The 20,703-nt window shown below is 38.0% G+C and overlaps 1 long non-coding RNA gene across 1 annotated transcript; it reads right to left on the minus strand.

Annotated features, from left to right (window-relative positions):
* Positions 1–5,582: 5,582 nt before the first annotated feature.
* Positions 5,583–15,251, minus strand: LOC145493997 (uncharacterized). The gene is made up of 2 exons (XR_014050207.1): positions 15,172–15,251; positions 5,583–8,876 (listed from the first exon to the last, which is right to left on the minus strand). It is a non-coding gene; the product is annotated as an uncharacterized LOC145493997 (long non-coding RNA).
* Between the last annotated feature and the right edge of the window lie 5,452 nt (positions 15,252–20,703).

The following is a 20,703-nucleotide window of genomic DNA, read 5'->3' on the forward strand; positions in this document are numbered from 1 at the left end:
GCCAAGAAACAAGTTACAGGAATTCTCTTCTTAGTTTTATGGACGAATTAGGTCTTGTTGATGTTTATCGAGCCCTACACCCCAAAAAGAAGGCATTTACTTACGAATCAAAATCTCTGAAGCTTAAATCTAGAATTGACTTTTTTCTCATTGCACAGTCTTTAAAGTCAAACATAAGAACAGCTGAAATCCGCTCCTCAATTGCTCCAGACCACAAGGCCATTTACTTGAGCGTAGAAATCAACGACGCGTTTCATCGCGGCCCAGGCACGTGGAAATTCAATAACAAATTATTAGAAGACGAAAACTATGTTCAGCTTATCACAGGATGTTTACCGAGAATTCAATCAAAGTATCAAGAAGTTGAGAGCCATCAACTTTTATGGGAACTTATTAAGATGGAGTTTCGCTCTGAAACCATATCATACTCGAAAGCAAAACGCAAGGAATTTAAAAACAGGGAAACTTATCTTCAGGGAAAACTCGATGCCCTTGATAATGAAATATGTCACGGAAACAACCACTTCAACCAACCACTGTTAGATGAATACGAATCCATCAAGACAGAACTCAAAGATATTTACGAGAAAAAGGCAAAGAAGCCATGTTCCCTTCAAAAGCCCGCTAGATTGAAAAAGGTGAGAAGCCTACCAATTATTTTTTCAATTTAGAAAAGCGAAACTTTGAGAAAAGGGTTATTGCACAGTTAAAACTTGAAAATGGCGAGATTATTTCGGACATGAAACAAATCAACCAAGAAATAGAATTATTTTATAGTGATTTACTAGAGACAAAATCATCCGGCCTTCCTTCCACGAATTTCAGAGAGAACTTTTTCGCCTTTGTTGAGGACCTAGACATTCCCAAATTGTCTTTTGAGGAATCAGTGTCTCTTGAATCTGACCTGACACTTGATGAGATAAAAAACGTTTTAACATCCTTTCAGAACAACAAATCCCCTGTGGATGATGGCTTTTCCAAAGAATTTTATGAAACATTCTTCGACGTAATTGGCACACATCTCCTTAATTCATATAATGAAGCTTTTACCAAAGGACAATTGTCAATATCTCAAAGGCGTGGCGTTATCTGTTTGATACCAAAAGATGACTCCTGCCTTATTGAGCTGTCTAATTGGCGACCGCTAACTCTTTTAAACGTTGATTACAAAATCTTGGCAAAAGCAATTGGTCAAAGAATTGAGTCAATACTGTCTTCGATTATACACTCTGATCAAACAGGCTTCATTAAAGGTAGATTCATTGGCCAAAATGTTCGGCTTTTAAATGATATCATGGAATATACAGAGGCTAAAAAACTCCCAGGCATCCTACTTTTTATTGATTTTCGTAAAGCCTTCGACACCATTGAATGGAATTTTATCCACAAGTGTATTGAAGTATACAACTTTGGTCCAAATATCACAAAATGGACATCCATTCTTTATAACAATGTTGAAAGTGGCGTGATGAATGCGGGTTTCATGACTAATTACTTCAAAGTTTCTCGAGGTGTCCGTCAAGGGTGTCCCCTGAGTCCTCTTTTGTTTGTGTTAGCGGTTGAAATGCTAGCCCTCAAAATACGCCAAAACCATCTCTGCCGGGGCATCGAGCTCCCAAGTGGACAGAACGCCAAGATCTCACAGTTTGCGGATGATACAACCCTGATTCTTGAAGATACCACGTCACTTAGAAATGCCATGAATATAGTTAATTCATTTGGAGTATTGTCCGGTTTGCAATTAAATAAAAAGAAAACAAAAGCCTTGTGGATTGGTGCTTCGAGCAAAAATAAGATAGAGCCTTTAAAATTCCAGTGTCCAAAGGATTCCATAAAATTCCTTGGAACTTACCTTTCCCACGATGCAGCTGCCAACAACAACAACAATTTTTATGTCAAAATAAGGAAAATGGAAACGAAGCTTAATATATGGCGGTCGCGGGACCTGACGCTCTTTGGAAGAACTATGCTAGCAAAATCTCTAGGTCTGTCTCACCTAATCTATACTGCCTCCATGCTTTCTGCCCCAGAAACAGCGATACAACAAACCCAAAGTAAACTGTTTGCTTTTCTATGGAAGAATAAGAGAGATTAGATCAAGCGACAGGTTCTGTTCCGCCTTTTATCTAAGGGTGGGCTAAGCTTTCCCTGCTTCAGGACTGTATAGTAATAAAAGCGCTACGTCTCAGTTGGATAAGTAGACTCTTAAATAACTCTCATGACACCTGGACGGCTATCCCTAATTACTACTTCGATAAACATGGCGGGCTCCTTTTTCTTCTAAACTTTAATTACAGTGTCGAGAAATTAGACAGAAAAATCCCTCTCTTTTATCGAGAACTCCTTGATCACTTTCAAGAACTGCGTAGCAATTACGAAGATCCCTTGAAACGTGAATTCATTTTGTGGAACAACAGAGATATCACTATAGAAATCAAATCGGTCTTTTGGAAGGTGTGGCGGGATAGTAATGTTCTTTTTGTGCAAGACTTGCTGGACAATCAAGGTAATTATCTTTCACCACAAGAATTCAGCGATAAATATAACATCAAAGTTAACTTTCTGCAATACTACCAAATCACCTCAGCTATTTCCGCTTATCTCAAAAGTTATCAATTAATGTTGGGGATCTCAACTCAATTTGCGAAAACTTCGATTTCCAACTATCTAAAGATATCACTCTCAATTTAAAGAAAACTTTTTGCACGCAGTTTTATAAACTTTTTGTTGAGGAAATCAAAACAGAACCTACTGCTATTAAATCATGGCGGAAAAATTGTCCTGAAGTTGCTGACAATTGGGTGAACTGTATCCAAAACAACTATAAAATCACTCGGGATAATAAGTTAAGACAATTCTATTTCAAGTTGTTGCACAGAATATTAGTCACTAATAAAGAACTTAATCGATTTGGAATAACTGACTGTGTCAAATGTGTTCTGTGCGGTGAAAATAACTCTATTGAACATGCATTCTTTCATTGTCAATCTCTCTTGAAATTATGTGACGAGTCTCTTCAATGGTTCAATAGTTTACACCAAATCAATGTCAGCCTAACCCCGCTACAATGCTTTCTCAATTTACCAACACCAAACACCAATCTTTCTGATAACCAAACAAAGAATTTGTGTCTTCTTCTGTTATATGCAAAGCAATACCACTATGCTTGCAAAACAATGTAAAAGAAACAAGATACTTCTGAATTCATATCTAAATTTATTATCCAGCTTGAAATCGACAAATGACTTGACGTGACTATGTTGCCCTTTCCCCCAGCTATATACATTTTTACAAAGCTAGAGAGACATATTTTTTGTAATATTTACTACCGTATATATTATCGACTATTTTTCATTAGAATATTATCAGTTGTAACAACCCTCTTTTCTGCACTACTTTTGTAATTTGTTGTAATATTGTAATATGTTTTTATCAATAAAATAAATAAAATAAAAAAAACAAAACAAAACAAAAAAACAAAAACAAAAACAAAAAAAAACATTTATGACACTTTTCAACACTTCCTTCCATGAAAAAGTAAAATTAGGGACTATGTAAGACTATGTAAGACCCCTCACGACATCAAGGATAATATAATGTTTTTTCAGGACTGATTTACTGTCTCACAATGGAAATACTTGCCCGGTAATAACAGCTAGTGCCCTGGAAACGAGAGTTAACATACCCAACATCTGAAAGGGTTGTTAGTTTTGGAGTGCCAGAGAACATGGAATTCTACCTTCAAGCAGTTGGAAGGGGTGAAAGGGATGGTTCTGATGTTTTGTCCATATTGTTTTACCGTGCATACCACTTGTGTCACTGTGATCCCACAATGAGGGCATTTGTTAAAAACAAAGTTAAATGTAGGCATGTGGAAAGTTTTTGGAACAGTTTTTTAATGAGAAGATACAAAAACCTTCCATACTGCACAAGGGCTGTGATGTGAGTGGTAAACAGTGTGATTGTGAAGCCTGCCCTAAAGAAATGTTAAAAAATTATGCTTGGACGATCAAGATAAAACTTTCTACAAGAAGGGAGATCAGAGCCATGCAAACTTTGCAGAAAGTTTTATCTTGATAACCCTTTTCGTTATAATTTTAGTAATTTGTATCATTTTTGACAGAGGATGATCAGAACACATTTAACTAATTTGTTTAGCATTGCCAGGAGGTGCAATGTCTCTTTGGGGTGACGGTTTCACTTATAATATGGGTGTTTAGAACAACCTACCTCCGTTCCAGGTTGTACATTGCTGTCATTCTATTTCTGGTGCCTATAGCTCGCTAATCCGGCAGTGGTGATCAGGAGGGTGCTCAGGTTACACATTTACAGCGAAGGTGAATACAAATTACATAAAAGACACATTAACAAATAGCAAACGAAACTACTCACGCGCGCATACGAAGAACGATTACGATTTGTGTGTACTTGATTAGAAAGGAAATTTGAATTTAAATGTCCTTTCAACTATTGTCCTCCAGTGCTGATAGGAGTTCGGTTTTGCAACTTTATCCTGCCGGATTGCTTCAGTTGTGTTTGCTTCTAAACTGTTCCAATTTTAAGTCTAAGACGGACGACTTTTTTGCGATCTTCTTGGCAAGGCCATCGTGACCCCGCAGCAGGGGCGGGGGAGAACACTCTTCGACGGCTGGCACTTTTTTTGTGTTTGGATCATCCAACAAAAAGTGACGTCACATCCGGTAAAAAAGCGGGCTGAGCGGCAAAATAAAATTTGACTGCGACATAATCGTTCTCCCTGTAAGTAAAACAGCAATATTTCGCAATCGGCGGGATATTTCTAACGTTTTATTTGACCATGATAAACAAAATTTTGTCTTCTTCCTCGCCATATCGTTTGTTTGAGGAACAGAACAATTATTTATTCAAAAAGACGCTGTTTTGAAGGCGTGTGTTTTTACGAAATGTCGTCGTTTCTTCATAGCTGAATTCCACAGGAGTCATCGTTTACGTGGGAATAATGAATTCTAGGTAAGTTGCACTCAATTCAAATATCCTATTCTCTTAAGTAGGCATTACACTGAGAGAAAAGCGGAATGTCAGTTTTCTACCCGTGGGAAAACCTATTTAACAGAAGCCCATTTTTTGAAATTTACCATTGACAAGCACTTGAGAGTAATGGAGAGCTGTTAAGGTTACAGTATACCTTCGGGTCGGTAATTTTCTTCAAATTTGGATTTTTAGGTCAAAATAGTGGTCGAAGAATAATCTCTAATTTCTGAAAAAAAAATTGAAAAAGGCTAAATATTGGCGGAGAAATGGCGGTTTTACGTTTTCACCGGAAGTAAAAGTTTACCTCTTGATTGACAGCCCTATGGCGCGTATGCAATCAACCGAGACGATTTTCGCGGGAATATACCTATATCGATGTCACGAATTGACTACTCAGTTGATCAGCATTGTTGTTCTGACTACCCAGCATTTTTGGTATTAGGCGTGTCTCTATTAAGTTATAAGTAAACATAGACCACGTTTAAACCATGGATCAGTTCGAAAAAGCGAAAACAGCGAAGAACGAATGAAAATACATTAATGAGTGAAGAAGCGAAAGTTCGCCACGCGGATGAAGCTATAGTTATCGTATAAGGTGGGCAAATATTCGTGGTAAGAGAAAAGAAAGGTTCTGTAAAAATTTCGGAACTTGACAGCAATAACAGGGATGCTGACAGAGACTCTTCTGATGAGTCCGATATCGACGAATCGTCGCACTCATTGAGACCATTTGAAATATTATCCATGCACAGTTGCCCACACACAGTTGCTCTCCGCGCTTTCTTTTGTTTGTTTCCTTCGCTCAGCCACTCTAGCGTTCGTATCCTTTTTAGTCTTCCCCATTTTGCCAGACCAGCTTCAATAAAAACCGAGCTACAGAAAAATTATCTCTCTGCCTTCGGTTCCTTGAGCGCATTGCGAAACACAAGAGTTTTTTAGAGATTCGCGCGTAAATTTCACCAGGTTAACGGTAGTAAACTTTCCCTGCACTGATTGGCTTAGTTATCTGAGAACCCAGTTAAAGGCGTTTGTGGGCGGAGTTTGTTTTGCGAAGCAGAAAATTTTTCTTAGCGCTGTTTTCTCGAAGAAATTTTTTCACTTGAAGCAGACACTTTAAAGAGTTATAACTCAAAGGGAATTTGTTCAATTGCTCTTAAATTTGGACAGTGGCTAGTTTAACATATACACTACAAAAGCCTGTCTGGGAATTGTCAATTTCGAAATACTTTTTCTTCGAGAGCGATTTTTGTACGATCACTCCACATTTTTTTAATCCTATTTCGAAAATGTTCTGTAACTTTTTACTGCAATTGAATATGCCAAAACGCAGACACGTTTTTAAAGTGCTTTGGGCCCTGAAACCGAGGAAAAAATTAAATTGGCGAAAAACGAAATTCGCTTTGACTTCTGGCTTCCTAAAGGTGATTCGGGCGCTCGCATTTAGTGGTCGTGAAAAATTCGACAATTCATTTTCTTTCAAAATTCTTAGTATAGTTTGATAGCCAGCTCCATAAGCTTTAATTTGATATAGGGGTTTAGGTATCTACAGCTTAAACTGCACGCGCTACATCGCTTGCGCGCGAGACACCCCTGAAGGTATACTGTAACCTTAATCGTATCACACTGTAAAGACATAACGGGGCGGAACTTTCTTGCCAATCGATACTAACTCGAATTCTTGTTCTTGCTTGTGAGTCAAACTTACAGTATACATTCTGTTACGACTTGTTAAGAACCTTAAACGAGATATCTTAACTTTTCCCTTGGTAATCCCTCAATTATGGTAAACGCTTCCTTTCACAAGTACATACGCAGGCCGTGAACCCCTTAAATATAAACAAGAGGATATTTTTATGGGCGATGCAGTAATCGGGGCATGTCGTGGTTTGTTTGTTTTTTTCCAGTTATAATGTAATTTATTTTTCTGTTTCAACAGTGTTAAATGTCAGTGACACTATAAAGTTTCAATACACCCCCGATCCTATGAGGTCAAGCATGCACCTTTAATTGCTTCGATTCCTTTCAATTGCCTTGTTTACAGACCAAGTTCCCTATCTTTTAATCCCTAGCTATCATATGTATTTGCAACTTATTTTGAAAGGTTACTTAAACATTTTGCCCTATTTTCAGTCTGCTTTCTCTATATAAGCTTACATCAAGACATTTCAGTTCCAGGGAATGAGAGAACCCTAGGAAGTCCGACAATTCTCTCTCATAGAGTTCAATTATTTTAATTCATCACGCTTTCAATGCGCGATGTTAACAAACTGTTTGCAAATAGTAATGAAATATCATCCCCCAACACCCAGCCATAAAAGGAAGTCTGGGAACAGGTAATGGCAACAATGACACTGCCAGGCTGGTGAATGTTACAAGCTATTATGAACTCATGTCTGACAATGATGAGTGACCATGGTGCGGTGGAACTGAACAACCAGACTGTGACTGACATTGCTAGTGTTAGTGTTGTGAAAGTGATTGCTAGCTCGTAGTGTCTGTGAACTTGGACCAGACCAGACCAGAAAAGGTTCCGTACTAGAAGTTGACTGAGAGTAACAAGTTTGTACTCAAAAACTGAAGAAGCTGCCTGATCAGACAGTCTTAAAGCCAGCTTCATCACAGCTTGTCAAGAGTTCCTGGATTGTGTATGTGGGAGGACTCCAGTGATGACATATCGGGAAGCTCTGCTCAAAAGTTTTCAGGCTTCAGATATAACTATTAAAGGGTAAGGGATTTCTGACAAGTTGAATTCAGGTGTATAATGAAAGGGTATGCAAACCTTTCTTTTAGGGATTTCCCTTCTTCTAGTTCTAAAATGTTGTTGATAATCTCTCATTTACTCTCATGAGCCAGAATGAGGGGATTCTGATATATTGTTCAAAAAGATATTTTAAAACTACTTTCTAAGGGTTTAGAAAAGGGGTACAGTATTAAGGGGTTGGACCTTGAGGTGGAGCTTCCCCATTTAAAACTAAGTAGAATACCCCCCCCCCCCCCCCCTCTCCTTGTGTAACAAGGATGTTCAAATTGTTTTCTGGAAAAAAGCAAAAAACAAAACAGTGCCAATTTAAGGGATTGTGTGATTATCAATGTAAGTTCCCATTTGTATTTTGAATTAAAATGGGCCTAACGTTATCCACAACAGTATAAAATAACCATACTTTGCAGCTTCATAGAGAGACTCAAACTGATAATGAAAACATAACTTTTATTTTTGCCCCTTCCTTTGTACCTTGTGATATTTTTAGGGAAATTCTCAAAATGTCCCTGCCCAAAGAAAATAAAAAATATAAATGAAAATCACTTTCTTTATCTTAGAAATGATCTCTGAGACAAAAACGTCCTTTTTATGGCTAGTTATTATCTTACAATGTGTTGTGAAGAAACTGCTTACAGGGAAATATAAATGTTCAACAAAAAAAATGAACAGGAAAAAAGCAACAAACTTTTTCAGAGGAGCTCCTGCAGTATATTCTTCAACTTACATGTAGGGTAATAGAATCTGTTTTTACACTTTCACACCAAAACACCACAGAAATGAGAATTATTGTTATAGTGTCTGAGCTGCATATTTTTTAAATGTAAACATTTCCCATAAAATTTTTACATTATATTCTTGCCAGTACGACAACATACCAAATATATTTTGGAGAGAGGAGTACTTATAAAATTAATTCAAACTGGTGTAATTTAATTTTCCATTTAATTTTTGTAAACCTCTTACAGAATGCAACTTTTGGTTAGGTTGCACTTCACTGTCAAGGAAGAAATCACACCAAGGTGGCTTTGTATCTTAATTATGATTTCCATTATCAGTAAACAAATCACACTTGCAGGTCTCTCGAGGGTATTTGCTCATTTACCACCTATAAAAAACAAGATATAATGTATCATTTTTACCTGTGCTGTAAATTTTTCAATTGAAATCAGTTTGTTTTCACTTTTAGAGTGGTTTTTAAAAAGGATCACAAGCACACCACCCACCCCTCAGTCCCTATTCCTACCCTACAACAGTACAGCCAGGATCCCATATCAGCCCCCAACATGACTGATAACTTACCACAATACTCCTATACTACAATACAATCTTTGTACAGACAGACCTAGATTCAAACATCAGATCTCTGACTTTTTGGTCCACTTCATCTCCACTAGGCCATGAAAGCAATCATTGCAAATTTCCTTACATTTGTTGGTCTAATTTATTGTTGCTCTCAGATTCCCCCTTCCCCTTTGATAAAATTAAATTGGTTTAAAAAAATAAACTGGTTTAAACAAATTAAAGCAGAGGTAGAAGTTGAGCCATAAAATTACTATAATTTTAGTATGAGAATATTGAAGTATTACTATACTATCAATATCCATATGTTCTATTGTAAAGACAGTGTAATTACTCAAATTGACCTTCATTGTCAAAGACAAAAACCTAAAAACATCTAAACACAGGCCAGTGAGGATATTGCCAGTTTTGCTTTTGCCAACAACCATTCTGCCTCAAAAATACAGAAGATAATGACAATAATAACAGAACCAATGTCTGTCAATTCAATAAACACACCAAATTCCCCTCCCCTTTCGACGCCTTACAGTAAAATTTTACCAACAGCATAAATTCAACTCAATGCTTTAAAGTGCTTCTATCCTTAAATTTTAACCCCTTGAGTCAGAATTTTCAGGTGTATCACATAGAACTCCACAAAAGATTAAAAATGCTGTTTACCTTTTGCATATATCTGCATCAGTTCCAACGATACGTAGGTTTGAAAAATAGAAATATGCAAATGACGTGACTGATGTTGTCATACAGTCAACCCAATTTTACATCAGGTTGGTAGACTTGGTAGACTCTAGACTTAGAACTACAGAAAACACACCTGTGGCTATAAAAATTATTTACAGCCTGTATTTTTCCATGGCAATTTGCTCTTTTCCAGTCCCCTCTAACCTGATTTCACTAATTCAGTGATTTTCAGCTTGAAAAAAGTTAAACGAGGCTACGACTTTGACCTTGCATATTAATACGCTTCCTAGATCATGCTGATGAGGCACCATTGGCAAATATCAAAATGGAAAGCAAAAGGTGGCCAGAAAAGCCTATAATCATCAGGGAAGGTTGAAACCCAGTATGTTGCCATGGTAACAAAACTGTTTTGCTCATATTATGGAGGACATCCGCAAATTTCATCATAATAGCACTTTAAAGCACTGTCCCTAGGAGCCCATGGTCCCTTGTATCTGGACAATAGTTCAAAACTTGCCTGGGATATGGCAAGCCGTTTGTAGCAAAATTCAATCCTTGCAATATATGTTTAATCCTTTAAATAATGGTTTTATTTAAACATATAAAAAGGGATTCAATCCAATGGCAAATAAAATTTTTGGTTCAACTCAATCTTTTAATTTTCATGATTCAATCCAATACCTGGAATATTGATTCAATCCAATACCTGAAATATTGATTCAATCCAACACCTGAAATATTGATTCAATCCAATTCCTGGAATATTGATTCAATCCAATACCTGAAATATTGATTCAATCCAACACCTGAAATATTGATTCAATCCAATTCCTGGAATATTGATTCAATCCAATACCTCGAATATTGATGCAATCCAATACCTCGAATATTGATGCAATCCAATACCTCGAATAATGATTCAATCCAATACCTCGAATAATGATTCAATCCAATACCTCGAATATTGATGCAATCCACCTCGAATATTGATGCAATCTTCCTGGGCCGAGCGCGGCCAACAGGAACGAGAGTAACTGAGCACTAGAGAGCACTGAAAACATGGCGGGCGAAGGAGAACTAGATTTAGAAGTCGAGTTTCCTAAGTTTCTTGCAGACGTCTTGGATAAAATGGAAATAATTTTTGAGAATTTTGACTGAGAAGTTGCAGAAGCGCACGCCGAAGTTCTTGATCAAACCATTAGTCTGCTTAGGTAAATGAGGCATTGCTACAACCGAGACACAAGGGACACGGAGAATTTAGATTCCATTACTGTCGCTTTTGTAGATGTAAGTTAACCAATTTTTATGTGACAAACATATTTGTTTATTAAAAGCTGTGTGTGCTAGCTTTTTGTGGCAAATAACATAAACTGTGGCAAATTGTGCTACCACATTGGTCTCTGGTATTGTGCATATTTCTGCTGTCCAATCATTACTGGCACACTAAACTTTGAACTGTAAACAAAATTTTGCTGTGCTATATACACAGTCAAACATTTTTCTCACAAAAACTGCTTGTGTAAACCTGGCTTTATGTTATTTTTGAAATAAGAACCTTTACATTTTACAAGACAGCAATCATTGAACATTGGGATGTGTTTTAAGTTTTTCAATGTTGTTGTCTCTTGTTTTGCATCATTTAACCCACCTGCAGTACTTCTTTCCTAAAAACGATGTTTTTCTTGATATTCTATGACAAACATTGCACCAATTTGTTGTGAATATTATCAGGTACCCAGGGCTCAAGGCTAACACTACTGCCAACGAGCCACACATTTCAGTTTTGAATAATAGATTTTGCACTTTCACTTGCCATTGTGACAATCATGATGGAAAGGAGTACTGGTCTACTGGATGAAAACAAAATTGAGAATTATCCTGAAAAAGTAAAACTGAAGAGAATAGAAACTAATGAAAACAGGGAAACTATGAGTGGATTTCATGGAAATAATTGCCTCTATAAGCATGTAAATATTTAACTATTAAACAGAGATAAAAGAAAATGGTAACACTGTGTTACGAAGCCCAGGTGCTACGTATTATGTTGCATGTAAATAAACGTCGAAAACTCAGAACCTTTAGTTTAACTTTAATAAATCCACTTGTAAATCCAAACATCCACGAGCTAAAGAACTGCGACAAGCATTTCGATCAGCCCAATTTTAGCGATTTAGGTTTATCTAGTCCAGGTTTTCTACAGATATCAAAAGGAACTAACTAAGTACGGGAACCAAAAGAGCGAAATTATACGAATGCGACCCTTACCGACTGTTTCGTTCCAAGTACAAATGTCCAATGTTCTTCAAAAACAACAACATGGCGGATCGCAAATCAAAGACAACCCACATGCTTCATTAACACGTGAAGCAAACACGTTACGTCATACACAGGTCCGCACAACGTGCGCAATGGTAGCCACACAGAGATAGAAGTACATCAGAGATTGAACACAAGCATATTCAAGAAAAGCAGGATTCGTGTTTGTGGTAGTGAAATTTTCTTAGTGATTATTATTAACATTTTAGATGCAACAAGAAATGTCCAAGATTGACCACTCTTATTAAAAAGTCAGTGAAACTGTGTATTAAAAAGGCTGGTTGGTGCAAAGTTAGTTTTGGCTAGTGACATGAGACCTGTTAGTAACCATTATGCCATTGCACCAAGAATTTAGTCTTGTGTCCTGGGTACTTTTGAAAGTAAGATAACAAATTAACCTTACAACATTTTAACATCTGTTTTGATAAGCACCTGAAAAATCTACAAGGCAGAGTAGTGCACATGGGAGTTATAAAATGCCCTGATTTCTCTTCAGTTTAGTTGTGTTGCTAGACGTTAGACATTCTGTAATTCAAGCAGTTTCTGAGTTTTGTATATCAATGAAAAGAAAGATGAGAAAATAATTTACTTGATACAGGGTGAGGTTTTCTGTTGCGAATTGAGTTGCAAAAATACTTTAGTGGGGCCATAATCTCCTTTACCCAGCCCACACACATGTAGTATTATGCAACTGTCAGTTGCCCAAGTTTAACTGTCACAAGTTCTAGAGCCTCTTAGAAGATGTCTACTCCCATTTGACTTGATTGTCTTAAGGGATCTAGCCTTTCCAATACAAATGACTGCACTGAATCATGTTGTCCCAGGTCAATTTCTTCAACTACAACATTGTTATCACTGTCTAATGGAGTTGGACCATCAGGATCATCACCATCGTATTCAATATCATATGACTTTCCATTTGAAAGGGGGTTTTCAGGCTGCATCATATGATAAGCCACATTTGGTATGGCAACCAGTTTTTTTTCTGTTCTTACATTTTGGTGGTTGAAAGCTTCAGTGAACTGGCAAAGAGCTTGGTTTATCCTTGCTTGAAAAACTAAGTTTAAGGTGAAAAGATGCACTGAATTATCAGTGTCCAGGATGCCTGACAATTCCATACTATAAAAAGTGTAAAAGTACAAGTGGGAAGCACAACGGAAAACATCCCTCCACAATCTTTCAGTTTCTTGGTTGTGTTGACGGCCCTGCAGTGAAGCTGCCCCTCTCCTCTCTTCTAACCTGCACCATTGTATCGCACACACCAATGTTTTCAACACCATGATATACTCGTACTCTCAAAGGCCAAAATTCTCCATCTCTCTTAACGGCATCCAGAAACAATTCAAGAACTGTTTCTGCTTTATTGTTGGCACTACATTTCAAAAACGTTATTCTCCGAGAAAATCCATCTATACAGCCATGAATTTATGTTTTTTGGAGTGACCTTCTCCTTTAAAATACACACATTAAGACTTAACTCAGTAGCAAGGTACCTCTTGTATGACCAGTAACAGTATACATGTATCCAAAAACAAAATATATATTATCCAAACTCAGTCATGTTAGTAGTGTTAGTGTCTAATGAGTTCCTGCGAAGAGATAATTATACAGTCATTCTAGCAACTCTCCTCAATATTCTGGGAGTCTCCCATCTACCGTTTAGATCATCCATCCCAGTATGGCAAGCCGTTTGTAGCAAAATTCAATCCTTGCAATATATGTTTAATCTTTTAAATAATGGTTTTATTTAAACATATGAAAAGGGATTCAATCCAATGGCAAATAAAATTTTTGGTTCAACTCAATCTTTTAATTTTCATGATTCAATCCAATACCTGGAATATTGATTCAATCCAACACCTGAAATATTGATTCAATCCAATTCCTGGAATATTGATTCAATCCAATACCTCGAATATTGATGCAATCCAATACCTCGAATATTGATGCAATCCAATACCTCGAATATTGATTCAATCCAATACCTCGAATAATGATTCAATCCAATACCTCGAATATTGATGCAATCCACCTCGAATATTGATACAATCTTCCTGGGCCGAGCGCGGCCAACAGGAACGAGAGTAACTGAGCACTAGAGAGCACTGAAAACATGGCGGGCGAACGAGAACTAGATTTAGAAGTCGAGTTTCCTAAGTTTCTTGCAGACGTCTTGGATAAAACGGAAATAATTTTTGAGAATTTTGACTGAGAAGTTGCAGAAGCGCACGCCGAAGTTCTTGATCAAACCATTAGTCTGCTTAGGTAAATGAGGCATTGCTACAACAGAGACACAAGGGACAAGGAAAATTTAGATTCCATTGCTGTCGCTTTTGTAGATGTGCTCAGTGTGTTGCGTCGCAGAGCTATTACTCCGTCAATTTTTACTGCGGAATTCATTACGATAGAAAGCGAAAAAAGAGGAAATCATGGAAGACCATTTCTTAAAATTCCTGTTGAGGTGCTTGAGAAACTTTGAGGACTAGGATTCATCTGGACAAGGATAACAGAGATGACTGGAGTTTCGAGATGGACAATTCACAGAAGAGTGACAGATGGAATGGCTTAGAAGATATGACGGGTTTCGACAGCTTACCTGATAAGGAACCGAAATCAGTCAAGAGTACATTTCTAACCACGGGAGTGCTACCGGATATAACTTCATTGCAGGTTTCTTAAGTCCAATGGGTTACGGGTTCAACGGAGAAGAACAAGAGAAAGGTTAACAAAATTAGATCCCCAAAATACTGTCTTGAGATGGGGTGCGTAAATTCGCTTTGGCATCTGGATGGACATCACTCTCTGATCCGATGGAAAATACTAATTTTATGTCAACGCTAATGAAAACCTTGCACTACGGTTAGCCACTCACAGAAGTTTCAGCCTCTAAAGTGCAGGTTTTCCTTATGAAGTTGGCCTCCAAAGAAGCACCCAGGCCAAGTTTTCATGACATCACTCTGTCCGACAGATTTTGACTACCACTCTGGGTTATGGCTGCTCTTGAGACATATTATTTTGAGCTAAACATGCTCTAAACTCCGAAATAATAACATTGAAGATAGTGAAGAGGTTAATCACTTGGAAAAAAAATAGATTTTGCTGACCTTGTGACAGATGCCAAGTCAGTTGCAGGTTCTTCTCCTTCCCACCAATTTCAAGTTGGACGGAATGAAGTCACGTACTGGTAAACACAGCCTCAGGCCGCCAAGACAGTTGCAAAATGGTGGCCTCCGAAGTCGCTTCTTAATTTCGAGATGAATTTCTTAAGGATAGCAGGCACTTCAGAGGCTGAACCTTTGGTGAGTGGAAATGCTGAATATACACTTGCTATAAGTGAAGACAGAAAAAGTAAGCTTTTTGGAGTGACCTTCTCCTTTTAACTGAAAACATGTGAGCTAAATGCAACAAAATGTATATTAAACCTGGGCCAGTTCAGTATGATTTATTACAAAGTTTAAATCAGCCACAAAAAAATTGTTAACAACTGATATTACTTTGTGAAGGCTTATGGAAGGGTTATACTTTTATAAAGCAAGTACTATTTTGGTTTACTAAAGAAAGACTCTTGTTACTGCTTAAGTAAACTGTGTTTGGTACAGTAGGTGTCAAAATATTATGGCTTTGATGACATGATAATAGAGATATCAGCCTTGGTAATTTCAGGGATAGTGGATAACCAATCTCCAAATAATAGAGTTATGGGACTTCAATATCAAAGGGATGCCTGATGCTTATTATAAATTGTGTATATTACTCCTAAAATGTACGATCCAGAATTTTGTTTTGTGGGTAATAGCTCAAATTCATTTTCACCTCTGTGTGGTTACAGGGGTTCTTTAAATAAGAAAATGACTGACTGACTGAGCCTTTGTTCAAACCAGAATCAAGTGGCCGTAATAACAAGGTGGCCATGTGAATGGGGTGGCCATAAGGCGGGGTTCCACTGTAGCGATGAACATATAAGATGATCCTCTCAAACACCTACCCATAAAGATTTTGAAAAGTATAGAATGTATAATCAGTTAGACAACACACAACTTGGGTCCAGAGCTGACTAGAAATATTCTATTTTATATCCACACCCCCTTCCCCCAGCCACACTCACTAAATAAGTCAATATTTACCACCTAACAGAAAAGATAAAAGTGCAGAAATAACTCTTTCATAGCCCTGTTTAAAGCTCATGTCAACAGAGGAAGAGAGAGTGTGGAAATAAAATAGAATGGCCCTACTAGGGACCTTTTATATGGTCTTGGGTACCCAAGACAACCCTTCTCCTGAGTTACCCTAGCCAAGCTAACTTTTCATTTATTTCTTTGAAAATTCAACCAACCGTTTACATTTAGGATCATGAACCTGTCTCGCCTGCGAGACAACAGGGGTGGGTGAGTTGTCTAGCCTTGGCTCATGTCACGCCTTGGCACCCTGACAGGCAGGACAACTTTTCTTTATATAAACACTTCGGCTTGGCTAACCGGGACAACTCTTGGCATGGCGAGTGTCACATGATGCCTAGATTTAGAATTTAAAGCAGAAATATCAATTTACAAAGAAGAGAAAATTAACTCAGCAAAACCCATTGTGATTGAATGACTGAGGGAAACTCAAACAAAGAGGGATATTGCACATTTGATTATTCAATAAGGGTTTTGAATAGTCATGCAGGGTCAAATTCAGTCAAACGCATTGGGAAATAAATGGCACACAATCACTTTAAGATCAAACCAAGCTAGAATTGTCAGCCCACCCACAATGGAGCAATCACAACTGACCTTTGTGAATTATTTGATGCATGCGTATGAGACAGCCATTTTTCATTCTTTCTTTACAAGATGGAAGGTAGATGCCATTTAAACATTGATCAAATAATAAACAAAGGTCCCATTGCTACAGAGCTACTTTGTATCCCCACCAGATTAACAGAAGATGAGGTGTTGTAAACAGATCTTTGGAAGAACTAAAAAAGCTGTGAAAACAATCAGCAGCAGCCTTTGGTCCCACAGCATGTCTTGTTGAGTCAATTTCATTTGATATATAGAACATATCTTTAAAATCTCAAAATAGTCGAATTAACTAATTATGACTACCAAAATCTGCGATTCTCCCTACCCTATTTATTACCAGAATAAAAATTCGATGACCTATTTACCACCATGGTAGCTGACACAGTTGCCCTAAACATAATTTTTGAAGGCCTTTTGTTTATGGTCTTATCAATAATGATGAAAAAGTAGCTTCTTCTAAACAACATTGCCCAATTCAAGACTAGAGTACAAAACCCATATCCTAGTTAAGGCCAAAATGGCCAAAACTGATACCCTATTTATGACCAAAACGACTGAAAAACCATACCTTTTGGGGCCACACATATCCCTATAGTGCACATAAGGGAGTACCCCCCACCCCAGGTCACAGTAGAAGTGGGTACCTGTCAAAAGCGGAGGTAAAGTTAAGGGCTAAGGATATACCATACCATCGAGAGCTAACCCTAAACAGGCCAACCCCCCTCTTTTGGAACTGCCTAAAGAAGTTGATCCCCAGGCCAGCATTGCAGTTCAGACAATACAGAGGACTGGATAAAATTTGAATTCTGTCCAGCATATATTTATGAACAACTTCACAGTACCCGGGGGGATACTCCCAGAAAAATTTGGTGGGGGAGTGCTTCACCCCTTTGTTGATCTCTTCGGGGAAATCTGATATCCCCAAAGCTCGCCTCTAACTCTCAACACTGCTTATTTATTACAGAGAAAAACCGTATTCAACAAGAGATACGGAAATAGGATACTAACCTTGAGTATACGCTTCAGCATGTCTTTTCCACCACACGCACGTGTACACAGAGCTTCAACTGAGTTCACTTTCAGAAAAAAACGGCTTCTGTTAAATATGTTCCCGTTGTACACAGTGCAAACTACGGCCAGCAATACTTCATCCAGGTTGTTGTTAACATTATAGGCTATTGCACTTAATGTTATCACCGAATCATGAACAATAAGAACCAAAAGTCGGAACAACACCAGTTTTGAATATGTGTAAAATCCGCCATTCGATGACTGAAGACTCTCCGTTATTTTCCTTCAAAACAATACTAAACTGTTCTCTTTTGCCAACAGTTTTGCTTCAAAAGTCGAAGAAATGTGCCTACAAGATATTTCTATCCTCAGTATGGAAGGACACGGACCTAATGGTTTGCAAATAGAAGAAAATCTTCCCCAATCGAAACGCCATTTTTTCGCTTTGTGAAACGAGCTGCGCGGCACCGTTTAAACCGGATGTGACGTCACTTTTTGTTGGATGATCTAGTACAAAAATTTCAGGAGTCTTCTGCCCCGCCCCTGCCCCGCAGTATAAAGTTGTACTTACTTCCAGCACCGCACAAAATTCAGGCATTCAGCCCACAACAGAGGCAGCACGAATCCTTTTCATTCTTCACCTTAACTCTGCTTATTCAATTTTACCTAGAGTTTGCGAACCAAGGGTAGGAGGCAAACCCTTCAAGTTCTACACGACGACTCTTTTTTGCGTTCTGTTTACATTTTACATGAACGGCGATACGGCCTGGGTTCGAAACTGTATCTTAGCAACGCGCTGAGCATGCTCAATAAAAACTGGACACGATTCGTTCAGAGTCTTTTCTCGGTACAAAGCATATGTACCGTAAGAAAAGGCTCTGCTTGCAGGGTGCTTGTCTTCTCTTAAGGTAGTAGATACCCGCAAAAATGGCCAAATTTTGCCAAAACTGTAGTCCAGAAAGTATGACAACTGAAAACCATATTTAATCATAACTTATGCTACATTAAGACTTTAAGTCTTCAGCTACCTCTGCCAATAAGTTTTAAGAGGTTTCGTCAAATCCTGGCCGAGCTAAGGGGTGTTGACTAGGACCCCTACTGTGAAATAGCTACAATCTTGGGGCAGGTCAATCTCCTTCAAAACCTGTCCTAATTGGGCCAAATTTTCGTTGCAAATACAGGAGACATGGTAGAATGCAATGACCTACTTTTCACCAGCTTCTGGGGGGGGGGGGTTCTGTTTCCATGGCAACAAGCAAACATAAAAGAAAACTTTTTTCCAGTTTGGCTCTCATTTAATGATCTATGTTTCACCTGTATGGTTTAAAAAACTACATCATTGCATTCTACAGGCAAAAATACACACCCCTGCCAAATTTGGTGAGAATTGGACAATTCGTTTTCTCAAACGACCTGCCCCTAAATTGCATAACCTCAAAAAACGTAACTTTTTCATCCCCAGATTTTACTAAATTTTTGAATAATGAAATACATTTGAGACATTCTCAGCAGGTAAATGTTGTTTAGACCTTAATAAAAAAGTATCTAAATAATGTTCGAGGTGAAAAATTAAAGTCCAAAAGCCCCAGGCTCATATGTTGGCCCCTCCTGCTCCTCATTCCTTTCACTGCGGCTTTTTTGCTGACTGCGACGAATTTGGCGCTGTTATTTTGTTGCCTCCGAGGACTTTTCTGCAGCTGCACAGTCTTTGTTTATCAATGGCTGTAAGACCAGACTTGCAGTACTCTCCAACCGCCAGGTTGAGCCCTCTTAGCATTGTTTGGACTGTTCTAGCACCCCATTGAAGAGGCAAACAGCAATAGCACAAGCTGTCAACACTGTCTCAGGACCAGCAAAGAGTTCTTTCAGACTGAAAGGAATACCGGAATTCAAAAAAGTCGTTTAAATAAAGCTAAATCGGTAAAATAACCACACCGGGAGCAAACAACACACGTATGGAATATGCTAAGCCATTTTTATTGAAAATTTTCACTTTTAAGAGTCATCGTCAGAGAAAACCGGGCAATACCAAAAGATCGAGGTCGGCCGTTTACATCCATCTTTTCACAGTTTAAAAGCTATCCGAAAAGATTAACCACCATGACATTTGCCGAGGTAGGCGTTCGTTTTTCTTCCAGATATCACCCCATCATGATTTTGGCCTCTCAAGCGGTCTAAAATGATCGAAATTTCGGGGAACTTTAGGTGAGCCTAAAAGATACTTCCTACAAATTCCAGAATCTCTTATTTTCGTGAGATAATATTTGTCCCCTTATGAGTTGATTGAGAAAGATTAGAGGTCTTTCGCATTAATTCTACGGTTTTCACGAGGTGCCAAATATCGCCGCCGAATCGTTAATAAGCGTGACCCAAATTTTAGCCATTTTCAGCGAGTCGTTTTTCAAAAGTGCGGCAGTTTATTTCCACAGAAAGACATTTTTGTGATAGTCGTTTGCACTGTTATCAATATCCAGTTTAGTTAAAACTGGTATCTACAGGCAAATCGGAGTAATTGGTCTCGCAAAGTCCAAAAAAAGTCATTGGCCAGAAATATTTCCCGCCAAATTTTTAGCGAAGAATATCACCTTATACCGACTTTCTGCGATTGTTATCCATGATTTACTAAAAGATTTGCAAAAAATAGTTAGCTGGACTGCAGAATAGAATATTTAAGCTGTGACATCGTTATTGACATATGGAAACATTTCAAACTTGCCAAATCCTTAGGCTAAATTTTCCCCCGAAAATTCTATTTTTAACGGCAGTTTTTCTTCAATTATTAGCGTGCAAACGAGATAGTTGAGGAAAGACGTCAGAGGTGGTGTCTATTTGACGCAGCCG

This window comes from Orbicella franksi, chromosome 8, assembly GCF_964199315.1.
Source record: "Orbicella franksi chromosome 8, jaOrbFran1.1, whole genome shotgun sequence".
NCBI classification, from domain to species: Eukaryota; Metazoa; Cnidaria; class Anthozoa; order Scleractinia; family Merulinidae; genus Orbicella; species Orbicella franksi.